Here is a 19,458-nt window from a genome sequence, read left to right as displayed (position 1 = left end):
GGAACTAAGATCCTTAAAAAAGAAAAAAAAAAAAAGAATAAAATAAAAATCACCCAGAATCCTACCATACAGCAATAACAAGTAGTTAAATTGTTATACTAAATATGTCCTTCTAATACTGGTATACCAATAAAATACTGGTACACATCCCTCCTCAGGGCTTCCCTGGCGGCTCAGTGGTAAAGAATCTGCCAGCCAGTGCAGAAGATGTGGGTTCAATCCCTGAGTCGGGAAGGTCCCCTGGAGAAAGAAATGGCAACCTATTTCAGTATTCTTGCCTGGAAAATCCTATGGACAGAGGAGCCTGGTGGGCTACAGCCCATGGGGTCACAAAGAGTCAGACATGATTGAAGACACTTGGCATGCACGCACATGAAAAGTCGAAGCCTAGAGAGAGAGTCAGAGTCAGAAAGAGAACAGTGAACACACATACACACACACACACACACACACAGAGAACACAAAGCAGAGATGTGAGACCAGGGTCTTGGGGAGGGGGAGGAAGTGAGAACAGCAGGCTTCCCAATAGCTTCCAGCCCAGTTTCTAGGATCCCATGGAGTCCAGCTGCAACTCCATAACTCTTTACAATGAATTCCCCTTTTTGTTTTGTTTTTATTTTTTTTAATTTAAATTTTTTTTTTTTTTTTACTTTACTTCTTCCCCTATTTCCATTATTTACAGAGTTTGAATCTTAGGGCAAGCTTTGGTTTCTTGTTGTTAAGTCTGAGGAATAGTTTAAACTTAAGGCTCCTCTGTCCATAGGATTTCCCAGGCAAGAATACTGAAGTGGCTTGCCATTTCCTTCTCCAGAGGACCTTCCAGACCCAGGGATCGAACCCACATCTCCTGCACTTGCCGGCAGATTCTTTACCACTGAGCCACCAGGACAGCCCTGAGGAGGGATGTGTACCAGTAATAGTTTAAACTCTGCTGATTTAGGAATTAGCAGAATGCATACTTTCTTTCCTTGTTGGCCACACCACTCAACATGTGGGATCTTAGTTCCCCAACCAAGGATCTAACCTGTGTGTCCCACCCCCTGCAGTGGAACCACAATCTTAACCACTGGACCACCGGGGAAGCCCCCAATTCCCCTTTTTGGATGATGCTAAATCATCCACTTGGTTTTATCTCTCCTGGTTCATGCGGAGGGAGCAGTGGGGGGTGGGGGTGGGGGTAGTGAAGACTTGACTAAGACACAGCCTCTGACAACTGATGCCTAAAAACTCAGATCCCCTTAACTTTCTCCTCTCCAACCTGAACTCACATCCTCTGGAGCTGACCGAGGCCTCCTGAGGGTAGATTATGTACCCTTGTGCATTAAGCCATTCACACTGCAGTACTACAGACAAACTCATTATGATGGTACCAAAAGGTGAGGCTCTAGATCCTGGGCTGAGAGAGCTGGAAATCCAGTACAGCAGTACCCACCCAGAGTGTATGTTTGTGTAAGGATTCAGATCACCCCAACTAAACACAAGTACCCACAGTGAAGGTCTAAGGCCAGAGAAGCTGGGAGCTGTCCAACTTCTCCATCTGGTTCCCTTTGAAGGGCCTCTAAGCTCCCCTCAGAGCAGATCCTCAGCAGAAACCACAGCAGGCTTTCTCCTAGGAGCACACAGCCCTGTCCCTCCCAGGACCAGGTAATGGCAGCTGGCCTACCACCCTCTTTAGTCCAGCTTCTGCCAGAGCCAGAAGAAAAACCATCCCCTAAAGACCGAGAAGGGCATTTCATCTTTACCATATACTGACTTCACGATTTTGAATGTTATTTAAGTTCTCTAAGTTTCAATTCCCTCATCTACAAAAATAAGAAATAATAACAATTCCCACTGTAAAGATTCAGTGAAATGAGAATTTTAAAGGGACCAGAGTATTAAAATAAAAGTTTTAATACTCACCAGGTGTTAGCTTTCCATCTCCCATTTTGTTCATATTAAATGTTTTAATTAATTTTTTCAATTTGTGCTGTGTGTTGTGTCCGACTCTTGGCGACCCTATGGACTATAGCCCATCAGGCTCCTCTGTCCATGGAATTCTCCAGGCAACAATACTGCATTGGGTTGCCATTTCTTCCTCCAGGAGATCTTCCCCACCCAGGGATCAAATCCTCATCTTATGTCTTCTGCATTGGCAGGAGGGTTATTAACCACTGGCGCTACCTGGGAAGCCCATTCATATTAAATGTTTTAAGTAATGTCTTTTAGTTTACTAGGTGACAATATAATGTCAATTTAAAAAACATAATCTATGTGAGATCCTCCTCAGCTGTAAAATAAAAACTTGATTAGGGTTCATTTTATTTTTTAAGTATCCTCAAAATGGCACCAATTCCAGAAGTATATCAGCAAAAATAAGCAATACCATGGTTTAAACAGGGGTGCCAACAGAAAGTGGATCTTATTGCCTTTAGGGGGCTACAATTGTGCCCCTCAAAGTGAATTTGCAGGTTCTGTGTGCTTAGTCACTCAGTTGTGTCTGACTTTTTAAGACCTTGTGGACGGTAGCCTGCCAGGCTTCTCTATCCATGGGATTTTTCAGGCCAGATACTGGAGTGGGTTGCCATTTCCTCCTCCACGGGATCTTCCCAACCGAGGGATTGAAACTACATCTCTGTGTCTCCTGCATTGCTTAATGCAGAGTATACTTAATATTTCAACAGATGTATACGTGCAACAGGGTGCAAGTTCAGCTTCCAGGCAGGTTCAATTTCCTATCTGGAAATGAATGACCTCTTGGAAACCCATCTTTGTTTGCTCCTGGGCTTAACTGGCCAGGAAGCCCCAGGCAGATGAATGCACAGTAGTGACCTCCCTGCACCATGACGGCAACGAATGCTTCACCCTCATTCCATTTTCCTTTAATGTCCGGTAGATTTTATAAAGCCAGATGGGCTTCCTGAAGCTTGAGTTCCTCAGTGATGGATGTTCAGCCAATGCATTGCTGTCTGAAGCACCCTGCCCACAGGTCAGCAAGCAGCTTCTTTCCCTCCCTACTTCGGAAAGCCACAGAGTCTCTCTGGGAGGCTCTGGGGTCATGGAAGGGGCAGCTATGCTGAGAGCCCTGGCCCTTGTCACTGAGGGCCAAGCTCCCAGCCCTGGACTGCAAGGCAACAAGCCTGTCTCCACACAGGGGCTCCAAACACAGGAAAAGCTGCCACTTCCTCCAGACAGATTTTCCAGGCAAGAATATTGGAGCTGGTTGCCATTTCCTTCTCCAGGGGATCTTCCCATTGCAGGGATCGAACAAGCATCTCCTATGTCTCTTGCACTGGCAGCTGGATTCTTTACCACTAGCCCCACCTGGGAAGCCCCCTCCAGGTGGAAGTCACAGCCAGTTAAGAGGATATCAGGCTGATTCATGTTGAGGTATGGCAGAAACCAACACAACATTGTAGAGCAATTATCCTTCAATTAAAATTTTTAAAAAAGAGGCTATCAGTGCTTCTTTTTTTTTTTTTTTCTGCCTCTATTTTTTTTTTTTTTTTAGGAATTTACAAACTCAATCATCCAGAACTGCAGATGGGAGGAGAGACTGGTATGATCTGTCTGGGAGGCAAGTTGCCCTTATCTCTCAAATCTTTACAGCTTTGCTACCCTCTGACCCAGTAACTGTACTCCTGAGAACCCACCCAAAAGAAATCATCAGAGGCAAACAAAGATTAAGGCACAAACACATCCCATGGCTTTTTATTACAAAAGAAACTGAAAATAATACAGCTGTCCAACAATTTAAAAAAAGGAACTGACTGTACAATTTTAAAAGGTCACTAAAATTCTGTTTAGAAATATTGTGGACACAAGGATATATTAATATATTAATGTTAATGGGAAAGCAAGATACACAGTAACTCCAACCACACAAAATTTTTGTGTTCAAAAAGCCTTAAGGATCCCCCCAGAATGCATTTCCATAATGGAATTATGAGTGACTTTATCTTCTTTATCCTTTCCTTTTCTTCCTCATCCTATTGCCCAGAGTAGCATTTTATCCATCATTGTCAGGATCTAAAGATGAGTGGGACAGTCCTAGACATCACCAAGTTCAAGTCTAGCTGAATGACAGATCATCACACCCACAGCCATGCTCTGTGAGCTGAGACTGGGCTGCTAAATTAGCAGGGGATGCTCCAGATGTTGAACAATGAGCAGGAGCTTGGTAGATTTGGGAGGAAGAAGGGGACACTTTAGGAAGGGAGAAAACATGAGGAAATCCCAGAAACAAGAGAGAGCATCGTGGGTTTGGGGCTACCAGGGGCTCAGGGAAGCTAGGACTAGGCTAGCTGGGCATGGACTGGGGAAGCTGTCATTTTCCAGGGTACATTCTGCCAGGGGGGTCCCTCCAAAGGCTGAGCAGAGGAGGGAAAACTAAAAAGGAAGTGCCAAGGCGGGTGATCGAAAATATGAAGCAGGACAAACTCTAGGGGACTCCCTTGAGGTCCAAGTGTTGAGACCCTCCCCCACTTCTAATGCAGGGGATGTGGGTTCGAACTCTGGTGGGGAACTGTGATTCCACATGCTGAAGGGCGTGGCCAAAAATTAAAATAAATAAAACACACTTGAAGTAGGACGAAGTCTATCTCTTTACACAGTGCTTGGCACACAGAAGGTATGAATAATGAGTGAAGGAATGAGTGAATGCATGCATGAATGAATGAATGAATGGATGACTCAGGGGCAGAGAGACGGTTAGTGAAGCAGTTTACAACCAAGACAGTGAAGGAAACCAGTGAGTTGGAGTTTCCCCTCTTTGGAGAGTGGGTAGAGATCCATTCACACATATGCCCTGTGGTCTCCCAGAACTTATAAATACTCCAATAAAACAAAGGAATAATTCTTGTAGAATCGTTAGCAACCAAGTCCTAGATTTCATGGGAAAGAAAGATGCATGGACCCGAACACACCACAGCACCAACCAGATGAAGGTGAGTCTACTGTGCTCAAGAAGGAACACACAAGCCACTGCCATTCCCTCCACTCCCCTCCATCAGGCTTAGATGCCCAAACTCCGTTGTTTCATTTGTAATCACAGACTCTCAGGCAGAGCAGCTTTAGAAGCTATCACTCTGCCCCCAAAAGGAAAAGAATCACTGTGTCAGTCCCTCTTCACCAACAAGCTCCACCTCTCCCATCCCCTCCTCCTGACTCCACCAACAATAAGTGTTTCTAATAATTAGTACACACAAACCCTCAAAGGGGCCGCACAGCGTTGCAAGAGTGTGCTGTTAAGAAGTTCATTATGAGTGAAAACAAAAACCATTTCCCCATACTAGTGGATCACACTGCTGCTGCTGCTGCTAAGTCACTTCAGTCGTGTCCGACTCTGTGCGACCCCATAGACGGCAGCCCACCAGGCTCCCCCGTCCCTGGGATTCTCCAGGCAAGAACACTGGAGTGGGTTGCCATTTCCTTCTCCAATGCATGAAAGTGAAAAGTGAAAGTGAAGTCGCTCAGTCGTGTCCGACTGTTCGCGACCCCATGGACTGCAGCCTACCAGGCTCCTCCGTCCATGGGATTTTCCAGGCAAGAGTACTAGAGTGGGTTGCCATTGCCTTCTCCATGGATCACACTAGTAACCATGAAAACACTGCACTGAGGATCAGACAGATTGGCACAGCCACGCTGCCCATTCACCTCTCTTACAAGGACCACCCCCCCACCCCCCATCCCCACCCCCAGGCACGAACAGAGGACCCTGCCTCCAGCCAAAGCTGATTCTGCCACTGTTGGCCCCCAGCTGGACCTCTCTGATTTTCGCCCCCAGGAATTTAGAATCAGAGCTGAGAGATCTGCAGGTTACTGAAAAGGAGGACTGTACGCACAGTGGGTAAAGAATCCACCTGCCAATGCAGGAGAAGCAAGAGATACATGCGTTCAATCCCTGGGTGAGGAAGATTCCTTGCAGAAGGAAATGGCAACTCACTCCAGTATTCTTGCCTGGAGAATCTCATGGATAGAGGAGCCTGGCAAGCTACAGTCCATGGGGGCGCAAAGAGTCGCACACAACTGACCGCGCGCGCGCGCGCGCACACACACACACACACACACACACACACACAAACACACACACTGACTAGCCATGTCTGACCAAATGCTCACCAAAGGAAAAAAGGATGTCTGCAGAGACAGAAAGGAGTACAGAGAAGCAAAGACAATATTTCAAGCTAAAAGAAACAGATAGACATGCTGTATAAGGACAGAGCTGAGTCTCTTTTTTTTAAGCTCATATACTCTCTGGGTTCTCACCATGTTCAGCTCCTGGTTTCAGTCCTTCCTGAAGTCCAGGTGGACTCTGTCCTTTCATACTCCGGGAGCCACCCCAACATCCTTCCCACAAACGTCCTCTCTCGCCGAAGCTGATCAGAAGCACATCTCTGTTCAGTTCAGTTCAGTTGCTCCGTCATAGCTGACTCTTTGAGACCCCATGGGCTGCAGCACACCTGCAGTCTCTCCTGGACTTTGCTCAAACTCATGTACATCGAGTCAGTGATGCCATCCAACTATCTCATCCTCTGTCATCCCTTTCTCCTCCTGCCTTCAATCTTTCCAAGCATCAGGGTCTTTTCCAATGAATCAGTTCTTCGCATCAGGTAGCCGAAGTATTGGAGCTTCAGCTTTAGTATCAGTCCTTCCAATGAATATTCAGGACTGATTTCCTTTAGGATTGACTGCATTGATGTTCTTGCAGTCCAAGGGACTCTGTTACTTGCAACCAGAGATTTACTGAGACACCGACAAAACTGCCTAGGCAGAACACTCCTTACACTCCTGGGTGCACAGATTGGGCAAGGCCAGTGATCACACCGGCCCCACCACCCCTCTACCTAGCTTCCACCTCCTCCTCCAATCTCCAACAGCCTGTCAGTATTTCCTCTTGGATCATATACTTCCCCTCAAACCCCATTTCCTTATGTCAGGGGTTCTTAAATGTGAGGTACATCAGAATTTCTCAGCAGGCTTGTTAAAGCACAGATTGCTGGGCCACCTCCAGAGTGTCTGAGTCTGTAGGTCTAACATAGGGCCCAAGCCTGCCTTTCTAGCAAGATCCCAGGTGGGGCTACTGCTGGCCCCAGAGCACAGTATGAAGATCACTGTCCTATTTCCTTCCACGGAAACAGGGCATCTGCCCTTGTTCAGGGGCTTCCCTGGCGGCTCAGATGCTGAAGAATCTACCTGCAATGTGGGAGACCCAGGTTCAATCCCCGGGTCAGGAAGATCCCCTGGAGGAGGAAATGGCAACCCACTCTAGTATTCTTGCCTGGAAAATTCCATGGACAGAGGAGCCTGGCAGGCTACAGTCCAGGGGGTCACCAAAGAGTTGGATATGACTAAGCGTGCACACACACACACACACAGAGGTGTGCAGTCTGGCCGATCCAGCCAAGTCCAGCACACCACAGGCGTGATCTCACAGGGTCCTCATGATGTTCCCTGTGCTCTGATCCTACACTCAATCAAGTCCCACCTTTTCTGTGAGACTTCTCCCACCCACCCTCGTGAAAAAAAAAAAAAAAAACCCAGTAGGCCTCTCTTCCTGAAATGCAGAATATACAAAAACAGTTGAGTAAAGATAATCTAGTTTCCCATTTTCCCACCTTTGCTTGAAAAAATGTGATCATAATAAAATACTTCCAATTGGCTTACATTGTTAGGTAGTCTTTAACCACTCATCAAAAAAAAAATTTAAAAAAAAAGGACTGATGGCTTTTTCATGTGAAACAATCTACAGCATCACACTGGCAACATTTTTCCACATGCTGGAGACAAACAGTTACTGTAACTTTATCAAATGAAAGAACAAAATGTATGTCCCTCCCTCTTGCTAAGGGTCATGCGATCTACAAACGGGCGGCTGGGAGTTGTCCGGACAGACCTCAAAGAACGCTAATAGAAACAACTATTTGTTCTCACTCAGAGTCTTGGGCAGAGAACCATACAGGAAATTCTGACAGGGCCGCTCACTCTACTGGTAGCAGGGGAATCAGTGCTCTGTGTATGAAAGCCATTGATGACACACATCAAAAGTTTTTCAAAGACTCATACCTGTTTATCCCTGATTGTATCAGTAGAAGGAAAACATCTGAAAAACAAAGGCCAACAATACCATTTCCCATAGTCACACACATGCACAAACTCAGAAACAAATGAGACATCTCACATGAGCATGGCTTTCACATTCATATATTTATTTATTGTCATTCATGCTCCCCAGGTGGCGCTAGTGGTAGAGAACCCGCTTGCCAATGCAGGAGATGTGGGTTCCATCCCTGGGTGGGGAAGATCCCCTGGAGGAGGGCTCGGTGACCCACTTCAGTATTCTTGCCTGGAGAATCCCATGGACAGGGCAGCCTGGTGAGCTGCAGTCCATGGGATTGGAAAGAGTCAGACACAACTGAAGTGACTTAGCACATGCCAAAAAGGATTTACTATACACTTAATTGGGCTCAATTTACTAGAATGGATGACAGCCCTTAAAAGTGATATTTACAAAATGTCAGAAACAGCACAAAACTTTTTAGAACATTATCTTCAAGTGAAAAGTAGAACACAAAATTGTTACTATGTATAAGTACAACTGTATATTTTTACAAAATAACTTCACAAGCAGAAAAGGACCAGAAAGATTCTCTATGATGTTATTAGCAGTCCTGGTGGGAACATGGAAATAGTAATATTTTTTTCCTTTCTATTTTTATGCATCTTCCAACTAACAATGAGCTCATTTTTAAAACATAGCTTAACATAAATATAGAAACCAAATGGGGTATGGAGGTCAGGTGTTCCCTATCATATAGCTTGGAGAAAATCACCTGTTCTCTATAGAAACATGTATCCGATTACAAGAACAAAAGGCAGACAAATGTAGAGAAGGCAGGAAGGACTGGGGAGATCTTTGTTGTCAGCCAAGTGCACACTGCTAAGAATCTTTTAGATGCAAGATTCAAAGGCCAAAAAAAAAAAAAAAAAAAAAAACATGAGTGGTGACAGCCCTGCTGCTCAATTGGACAGGATTACAGAAAAAGGGGGGAAAACACATGTGATGTTAGGAAAGCATTTTCAAGGATGACCCAACAAAGATCATGTTTTAAACTGCTGGCAGTGAGAGAATAACAGCATTTCTCCTCGGGGTCTCAGAGCCTCCCAGGTCTGCTTAACAAGTTCACTCCGCTAGCCCAGAAGGGCAGGACTGCAGACAGCTGGTCTGAGGACCAGAACTGCAGCCCAGACTCTGTCACTCGCTAATGGAGAGCTGAACTAGTCAGCCTCTGGGCTCTTATTGTCCTCCTCTGTAAAATGGGAGGGTCTTGGAAGAGAGTCATTTGGTTGTAAGTAACAGAAACTGACCAAGTTGGCATAAGTAACAAAGGGAATCTGTGGGGAAGACACTGGGGTAAAGTCATAACCCCAGGGCAGCTGGGCTCTGGGAGCATCTGGAACCGGGACTGGAGAGCCTAGGAAAGCAGGCAGGGTTTCTGACACCTCTGTGCTAAGTATCTCTGTCACTCTTCCTTCTCTGCTAACCCATCTTCCACATGCTCTTTGTGGCAGAACACAGCCTGCACACCTCCTCATGCTTACTTATTACGGCTCCTGCCTCTTGAATAATTGGTGTTTTAGCTCAGGCTACCATAACGACGTACTACATACAGACTGAGGGCTTAAATCACAGAAATTTATTCTCCCACAGTTCTGGAGGTTCAAAGTCCAAGACAAGAACACTGGCATGGCTGGGATCTGGTGAGGACTGACAGATGGCCAGCTTTCTCCCTCGGTCCTCCTATCACAGAGACAGGGGGTGGTGGGAGAGCTCTCTGGCGCCTCTTCTTACAACAGCACTAATCCCATCATGGGGGTGTCATCCTTGTGACCTCACATGAACCTAATTACCAGGCTTCCTCGGTGGCTCGGTGGTAAAGAATCCACCTGCCAATACAGGAGATGCAGGTTCAACCTCTGATCCAGGAAGATCCCACATGATGTGGAGCAACTGAGCTCGTATGCCACAACTATTGAGCCTGTGCTCTAGAGTTTGAGAGCCACAACTACTGAAGCCCGCACCCCCTAGAGCCCAAGCTCAGTAACAAGAGAAGCTGTCAAAGTGAGAAGCCCTGATACCAAAACTAGAGAAAAGCGTGTACAGTAACAAGACCCAGCACAGCCAAAACTAAATAAATAATATTATTAATAAATAAACCTAATTACTTCCCAAAGGTCCCACCTCCAAATATAATACCTTCTTATTGGACGTTAGGGCTTCAATATATAAATTTGTACCTGCATGCTCAGTCGTGTCTGACTCTTTGTCATCCCATGTGCTGTAACCCACCAGGCTCCGCTGGTTCATGGGATTTCCCAGGCAAGAATCCTCCTCTAGGGGATCTTCCTGATCCAGGGATTGAATCTGCATCTCCTGCATTGGCAGGCAGGTTCTTTATCCCTGAATTACCTAGGAAGCCCCTATATAAATTGGAGGAAGACACAATTCAGTCCATGGCAACTGGCTACCTCTGAATCTCACTTCTCAAGAGAAGTGCCAAGAGAGGGAAAACAGAATTGGTTCAGTCTTGAGTCATGTGGTCATCCAGCACAATCCTGGCTGCCAGGATTGATTCCCCAGTCCTGTCTCTACCCTGTCACCTGAATGAAAAGCTATAAAGCAGCAAGTCAAGAACTGTTCATTTCCTCTTGGTCAATATTTCCCACAAAACTAAACATTCATGGAGGATAAAGGTCATTTCTGTCTTATCTAGCACCACCTCCTCAAGCCCATCATCGAAGCAGGCACACAGAAGATGTTCAATGCCTGGTGGTTGCTTTTTGGCTAAACGAGGATGGACTTCCCTGGTGGTCCAGTAGTTGAGCATCCACCTGCCAGTGCAAGGGCCACAAGTTCAATACCTGGTGCAGAAGGATTCCACATGCTACAGGGCAACTTAGCCCGTGCACCACAGCTACTTGGCCCAAATTCACAAACTGATGCTCCGCAACAGGAGAAGCCACTGCAGTGAGAAGCCCGTGCGCCACAACTAGAGAGTAGCCCTCACTTGCCACAACAAGAGCAAGCCCACATGCAGCAACCAAGACCCAGTGTAGTAAAAAGTAAATACATTTTTTTAAAATGGGAGAAGGATAAAGAGTTTGTACTCCAAAGATATATACAGACATACCATCACCTTCTTGGAGCCAGAGTATGATTTCCACCCTAAACGTCAAGAAAACTTTCCTTTGAGTCAAACTTTTTTGTTTTTTAATCTTTCCCAGGCAAAGAAAATTACCACTTACCATTGCTTAGAAACTCCACTACATGTATGTTGAATACTAACAATATATAAAGTGTATAGAGCAGAAAAATATTCAAAATTCAGTCTACCTTCCAGGACTGAGACCTGAGCCCAACCGAAAAGCCATCAATATTGGCAAAGTAAAAAAATATGAGTTAAGAAAGAAGAAAACATGTGATATGTCTCAAGACGGCTGGGAAGAATACTGCCCAAAGACTGGTGCTGGCAAGCAGAGTGTGCTTTGAGGGGGCAGGACACGGAATCCACCTTGGTCTAGAGTGGCCCAGGAAGAAAGGGCAGATGTTAAAGATGGGTGGGATACAGCTTGGGGAGGTAGAGATGCGGCCTCAGGAATAGGGTAGCAGGGACTCAAGTCAAAGCATAGAAAACACATGACATATGTAGGGATGGTCACAGGGAACAGTGCATACAGTCCTTTAGAAGCACATCAAGAGGGCCCTGGACAACTGCAAAGCCTAGACTGGATAACTGAATGACTGTGAGCACTGGAAGGGCTTCCCAGGTGGCTCAGTGGTAAAGAATTCACTGTCAGTGCAGGAAACACAGATTCGCTCTCTGGGTCGGGAAGATCCCCTGGAGGAGGAAATGGCAACCTGCTCCAGTATTTTTGCATGGGAGATCCCATGGACAGAAGAGCCTGGTGGGCTGCAGTCCACGGGGTCACAAAGACCTGGACACGACAGAGCACACAAAGGAGCACTGGGAAGGAGCGAGAACAAGTACCTGGACCCTGAACGGGTCCTCTGAGGATAATCAGGCCAGGCAGACCTGCTTCTCCTTAAAACAGGGAGGCCAGCAGGGGACTGTGGGCTCTGCAAGGTCATGAGTACAAGTTCCCATAAACTTGATATGAGAAATTTCCATAAGCTTGATGGCTTAAAATAACAGAAATTTATTCTCTCAGTTCCAGAGGGGATACGTCTGAAACCAAGGTATCGGCAGGGCCATGCTCCCTCCAAAGGCTTAAAGGGAGAATCCTTCCTTGTCTTTTCCTAGTTTCTGGAGGTTGCCAGCAATCCCTGGTGTTCCTTGGACTGCAGAGGCATCGCTGTAAAATGCCTCACTTGTCACATGGTATCCTCCCCCTGCGTGGCTCAGCCTGTGTCCAAATTTCCTTCTTTTAAGGACACCAGTCACTGGATTAGAGCCAACCCTAATCCAGTGTGAACTCATCCTAACTTGACTACATTCGCAAAGACTCTATTCCCAAATAAAGTCACATTCTGAGGTCTCGGGTGGGTTTCCCTGATGGCTCAGCAGTAAAGAATCTGCCTGCAATGCAGGAGATGCAGGAGACGTGGGTTCAATCCCTGAGTGGGAAAGAGCCCCTGGGGAGGGGAATGGCCACCCATTCCTTGAATATTCTTGCCTGGAGAATTCCATGGAGAAAGGAGCCTGGCAAGCTGCAATCCATAGGGTGACAAAGCATCAGACATGACTGAGCATGCACGCATCTTTGTGTCTTTTGTATATGAGGTCTCGGGTAGACACAAACTTTGGGGAGACTCTATTCACATCAGCACAGACACTGAGTAACTCCCATCCTTATGTGCTGGTTCAAGAAACTAACAGCCACATAAACAACTGTTCCATTATCCTGCATGAGAAGTGACTCAAAGGACTTCCTTGGTGGTCCAGTGGCTAAGACTCTGCACTGCCAATGCAGGGGCCTGGGTTCGATCCCTGATCAGGGAACTAGATCCCACATGCTGTAACTAAAGAGTTACTAGGAGTTCATGTGCTACAACTAAAGATCCCGCACACTACAAGGAAGAATGAAGATCTCATGTGCTGTAACTAAGGTCTGGCACAGCCAAATAAATACTAGAAAAAAAGTGACTCGATGGACGCCACCAAAGGAGGAGTCCCTGCGCCAGGACAAGTTAAAGTTCTAGATGACTTCCAAAATTCCTTCCGATTATACAGACATGGGGTTCAAGGTTCTGTCAATTATTTCTGTTATACTGAGTTACCAATTCAGTCCTCTCTCTCCATTCCTACTGCCAGACTCTGGTTCAACCCTGTTGCTTCAAACTTGACATCAATAGAACTGTTTTCACATCACTTCCGCTTTCTAAAAACCTTCACTGGCTCATTCCTGTCTAAAAGCAAAGTCCTGTACCCTTCAGCCCTGTACTTTGACCTCAAATCTACCTTCCCCACCAGAACTCCCCAGACATCCCAACATGAATTCTCAACTTGAATCAGTCTGGTCCTTCAAACACAGCTGGCACATTTCACCCCCACATCTTAGCCTGGCACGTGCCTGCCTCCTGGCAGAAGGAAATCCAAGCTGCACCTTGAAGACCATTCGCTCCTCTTTCACACCACCTCTGAGGACCAACCAGCCCAGCCCACAGGGCTCTGGCATCTCCATGAGTCTGACTGCCTGCAGAAATGCTGGATCCTTGCTCTCTCACTGCCTTCCACTATTGATGATCCTTTTTGGACACAAAGAATGCTACAACATCCAAACAAAGACAAACAAAGGCTGTGAAATCTGAGCCAATGGATAACCATTAAGAACTGGGCAAATTCCTTAACCTTTATAAGCCTCAGACTGCTCATCTGTAAAACAGAAATTATACTATGTACCTATCCCATCAGAGTATTGTCAGGATAAAGTGAAATAATACACACACAGCTGCCCATGAAACATCTTACATGGAGTACAAACATGCTAATAAAAGTACTCATTTGCAGACTTCCCTGGTGGTCCAGTGGTTAAGACTCCACACTCCCAATGCAGGGGACCTGGGTTCGATCTCTGGTCAGAGAATTAGATTCCATATGCTATAACTAAGAGTGACTAAGAGTTTGAAGGCTAAAGATCCTGCATGCCACAACTAAAGATTTTGCATGCTATAACTAAAAAAAAGAAAAAAAAACCCCACTAAAACTAAAAGATCCTATTTGCTGCAATAAAGATCAGAGATCCTTATGCTGCAACTAAGACCTGGTGCAGCCAAATAAATAAATAAATATATTTTTTAAAGTACTTACTTATATCATGGTTGTGCTATGCTAAGTTGCCTCAGTCGTGTCTGACTCTGCAGCCAGACTGCAACCCTTTGGACTGTAGCCAAACAGGCTCCTCTGTTCATGGAATTCTCCAGGCAAGAATACTGGAGTGAGTGGCCATTTTCTTCTTTAGGGAAACTTCCCAACCCAGGGATCAAAACCCACATCTCTTATGTCTCCTGCATTGGCAGGCGGGTTGGACCCAAGTTTTGCCTTTAGATTTGGGGACCAAGGCACAGATCTGTGTCTCTCCAGAACCAAACAGCACACAGCCAATGACTAATCAGGTGACATATGTCGTAGGACCCTGTAAGCATTTAGCTACCCCTCCCTTCATTTTTGGAGAAGGCAATGGCAACCCACTCCAGTACTCTTGCCTGGAAAATCCCATGGATGGAGGAGCCTGGTAGGCTGCAGTCCATGGGGTCGTGAAGAGTCAGACTCGACTGAGTGACTTTACTTTCACTTTTCACTTTCACGCATTGGAGAAGGAAATGGCAACCCACTCCAGTGTTATTGCCTGGAGAATCCCAGGGATGGCGGAGCCTGGTGGGCTGCCGTCTATGGGGTCGCACAGAGTCGGATACGACTGAAGTGACTTAGCAGCAGCACCATCAGCCCTTCATTTTATGAATGGGGAGACTGGGACCCAGGCAGGCAAAGTGACTCACCCAAGCTCACAGAACTGTTAAGCAGCAGAGCCACGAATGAATTGGGCCATGACTATTTTCCTACATCAAATGTTGAAATCAGTTTGGGCTTTGGTTACCTCACTGGTAAAACAGGGATGCTAATGCCTACCTGCCCAGGTTGCTTTGGAAATACTGCATCAGGCTGGTGAGGGAAATGACTGGGTGTAAGATGAGCAGTGGTAATCTCCAGCAGCCTTCAGTAACCGGACCAGGTGGGGCTGAGTAGACCCGGGGGCACGTGCCCCAGGGGCAGCCTCTTCTCAGCTCAGCTGATACTGCCTTGCTCAAATCACCCTGGGGCCTCGACTGTCCGAGTCTTCCAGGGAAGACAGAAATCTGGATGCGGGTGCCACAGCTCTCAATTTTAAATGTGGTGAATGACTCAAGTTTCAAACACCACAAGGCAAATAAGCACAGGTAAGCTGGTCTCAGCCTGCAAGCCACCATGTTTGTGACTCTGTATCCAACAAGAGGGGCTTCCCTGGTGGCTCAGTGGTAAAGAATCCACCTGCCAATGCAGGAGAAGCGGGTTCAATCCCTGGGTCGGGAAGATTCCCTGGAGGAGGGCACAGCAACCCACTCGAGTATTCTTGCCTGGAGAATCCCATGGACAGAGTCTCACGCAGATGGGTGGGCTACAGTCCGTGGGGTCTCAAAGAGTCAGACACGACTGAGCGACTGCACATGCATGTACACACCGTGGGGTAAAGTAAGGACTGCCCCACGGTGAGTGGGGCGGTCCATCCACCTGGAAAGCTGCCTCCAAACTGTCTTCCCAGGATCAGAGCTCCCACTCCAAGTGATTTCACCCAGCCCGGTGACAGGCCTGCCGCAACCACCGCTGACCTCACCCTGCCCCCAGCCGGCACCACGTCCTGCAGGGAAAGCACCTGCTCGCTCAGAGCCTCATTAAGCTCGAAGAGCAGCCCCCAGGGCAGTGCTGAGCCTCAGTCACAACTGGGAGGAGACTGCGGGGCTGGGCTGACCTCAGAGTTTGGAGGCCACCTCTCCTGAGAGGAGGCAAGCGCTGGTCAGGGGAGCAAGGAGGCAGGGCTGAGCCAGCCAGGCCAGGAAAGACAGAATCTGGGCTTTTTCAGTTGCTCAGTTGAGTCCGACTCTTTGCGACCCCATGGACTGCAGCATGACAGGCTTCCCTGTCCTCCACTATCTCCCACACTCCTGGAGTTTGCTCAAACTCATGCCCATTGAGACAGTGATGCTATCTAACCAGACAGGTGTGTAACCAAAATCAGGAGAGTGAGATGCTTGCTAGGAACTTCTGAGGAAGAAGCTTCCTTGTGTCCCACGAAGATACTCACAGAGATGCCCTCTTCCTCCTGGACCCCAAACCCCCTAGAAGCTGCTGGCAATCACCATATGTCCACAAGGGGAACCAGCTAACATCGGTGCAGGGGAGAGACCAGGAGAACCTGACACTCTGGTGCTGACCCTGGGCTGCTGGATCAAGCCTCATCTGAAGTTAGCCCCACCCTAGACTTTTAAGTTATATGAGCCAGCATGAGTTGTATTTTTTTTTCCTTGGAACCGAAAGAATTCTAACTGCTACACCTCTGAACCTCAAAAATGAACACGCAAAAGGATATCATTATTTACAGTAGTATCAGACAAGATATTTGGATATTACCTACCCATTGAAAACAACCAAAAATTCTGGATATAAAGAAACTGTAACTGTTTTTTTTTTTCACCAAGTGGTCAAGTTTGGTGGGCTTCTTCAGTGACTCAGTGGTAAAGAATCCACCTGCCAATGCAGGAGATGTGGGTTCAATTCTTGGATTGGGAAGATCCCCTGGAGAAGGAAATGGCAACCCACTCCAGTGTTCTGGCCTGAGAAATTCCATGGACAGAACCTGGTGGGCTACAGTCTATGCGGTTACAAAGAGTTGGACATGACTTTGCAACTAAACAACAACAACGATGACAAATTTGGTATAATCAATCATGGGACAGCCTGACATTCTGTCCGCTTGACAGAAGGTAGTGGGAAGTGCATCTCACCATCTGTACAATGTTTGACTTGAGTCTAACCATGAGGACATGTCTGACAAGTCCAGAACATCTATATCACAGTCAGAGTCACCATAAATTTGGGGGGTAGTGGGAGACTGCTGGCACTTCCAGGTGGTGCTAGTGGTAAAGAACCCACCTGACAATGCAGGAAATAGAAGAGATGCGAGTTCAATCCCTGGGTCAGGAAAACCCCTGGAGAGGGGCACGGCAACCCTCTCCAATATTCTTGCCTGGAGAATCCCATGGACAGAGAAGCCTGGCAGGCTACAGTCCACAGTGTCGCAAAGAGTTGGACACAATTGAAGTTACTTAACACGCATGTGTGGGAGGACTGTTCTAGGTTAGTCAAGATGCAATAGCCAGATTCCATGTGTGAGCTTTAACTGGATCCAAATAGAAACAAGAAAAAAATAAAGAGTTGCTTAAAAACTGGGGTTAATTTGAGTATGGACCACATGTTGGTTGAAGCCATGGAGTGACAGTTGATATTCTTAAGTATGGAAATGATTGTTGATTGTATAGAACAGTGACTGGTTCTCAAGCTGGCTCCACAGACTTCTGGGAGACCCCCAAACCCTTTCCAGGGGTTTCTGAGACCCTGTCAGAGGGTTCATGAGGTCAAAACAATTTTAATAATAATACAAAGACATCTGCCTTTTTCACTGCATTGAATTTGCACTGATGATGCAAAAACAATAGAGGGTAAAACCACGGCCTTTGCATGAATCAAGGCAATGGCACTAAACCTTAGCAGTAGTCATTGTATTCCTCACCATGACCCAGTAGGGGAAAAAAAATGCCTGTTTCATTTAAGAATGTCATTGATGATGAAGCAGAAATCATCAATTTTATTAAACCTTGACCTTGGAGTACAGTTGTTTTTAATATTTTATGATGAAAAGGGAAGTATGCATTAAGCACTGTTGCATGCCAACGTATGATCACTGTCATGAGGAAAAGCCCTTGGGTCACTGAGTTATGTGTTGATTATCCACTATTTTTCAGGGAACACTATGGCTACTTATTGACTAGCAAACCATGGTTATTCATCTGGCAAGCATGTTTTAGGAAATGAGTCCATTTCTTTAAGAAAAACAAATAAGGTTTGTTGTCAATGATAAAATTTGATATTTCAACCAAAGACTAGAATTTTTGAAAATGTTCCTCTCCTACCATGAATTTGATAGTGTCCTAACACTTAAAAGACTTTTCTGATGAGACTGATGGTGACATTAATGAAAGTGATTTTTTGATATCATATATTTGTCAACATTTAGAAGATCTGCATTTAACTTGGTGAGACAATAGTTTCTAAATGATTCATGTGTGATATTACAAATAATGCACGGAAAAAAGATCCATGAATTTAAAATATGTGGAAGGGGGCTTCCCTGGTGGCTCAGTGGCAAAGAATCTGCCTGCCAAAGCAGGAGACTTAGGTGTGATCCCACACACAGCAGAGCAACTAAGACCATGCACCACAACAATTGAGCCTGTGCTCTAGAGCTTGGAAGCCACAAATACTGAGCCGATGCATTGCAACTACTGAAGACTGTGCACCCTAGAGCCTGTGCTCCACAACAAGAGAAGCCATGACGATGAGAAGCCCACACACCGAAACTAGAAAATAGGCCCCACTCAGCCCAACTAGAAAAAAGCTCGCAGAGCAACCAAGACTCAGCACAGCCAAAAATAAACAAATAATTAAATAAATTTTTAAAAAAAATCTTTAAATATGTGGAGGGATCAGAGGCCATAAAGTATGACCAAAGAGAAATAATCAGCTAATTAGAGACAGACATGGATAAAATTATTCATAAAGCAGCAGAGGGACTTCCCTGGTGGTCCAGTAGTTAAGAATCCACCTCGCAATGCAGGGGACATAGGATTCGATCCCTGGTAGGGGAACTAAGATCCTACCTGCTGTAGAGCAACTAAGCCCATGCACCACATCTACTAAAGCCCATGGGCCACAAGAAAAGATTTCTCATGACACAAGGAAGATCAGCAACTAAGACCCAATGCAGCCAAATAAATAAATAATTTTTTTTTAAGTAGTAAAGACAAAAGAGGAATCAGAAATAAGAAATGAAGAGATATGGAAGACAGAGTAAGAACACCTACCATATATCTAATGAGAGCTAGGTTAAAAAAATTTTTTTTTAATTCCCTTTTCTCCCCCAGTGGGGTAATTTGCTTATTAAAGTAGTGACATTAATCCAAATCATAAATATTGCTAAAAAAAAAAAAAAAGGAAAAAAGGAGTGGGGGACAGAAGCAGTGTTGTTAACTATCAATAAATTTGAAAAATTAGTAAAATGAATGAACTCTAAACTGACACTGACTCAAGAAAATAGAGAAAATCTAAAATCATCAAAGAAACCAAACAAGTATGTTAAGTTTTTTCCATA

General features: G+C 45.8%; 1 protein-coding gene and 2 non-coding genes across 4 annotated transcripts in view; 2 read left to right on the top strand and 1 right to left on the bottom strand.

Annotated features, from left to right (window-relative positions):
• The window catches only part of REEP1 (receptor accessory protein 1), a 132,278-nt gene that overhangs the window by 97,317 nt on the left and 15,503 nt on the right, over positions 1-19,458 (bottom strand). The window lies entirely within an intron of this gene.
• LOC139031705 (small nucleolar RNA SNORA68) lies at positions 2,323-2,461 on the top strand. Its single transcript, XR_011484187.1, has one exon. It is a non-coding gene; the product is annotated as a small nucleolar RNA SNORA68 (small nucleolar RNA).
• On the top strand, positions 12,927-12,998 carry TRNAG-GCC (transfer RNA glycine (anticodon GCC)). Its single transcript has one exon. It is a non-coding gene; the product is annotated as a tRNA-Gly (tRNA).

Source organism: Odocoileus virginianus, chromosome 2 (genome assembly GCF_023699985.2).
Source record: "Odocoileus virginianus isolate 20LAN1187 ecotype Illinois chromosome 2, Ovbor_1.2, whole genome shotgun sequence".
NCBI lineage: Eukaryota > Metazoa > Chordata > Mammalia > Artiodactyla > Cervidae > Odocoileus > Odocoileus virginianus.
Note: the sequence above shows the minus strand (reverse complement) of the source record. Positions and strands in the feature narration are given on the sequence as shown.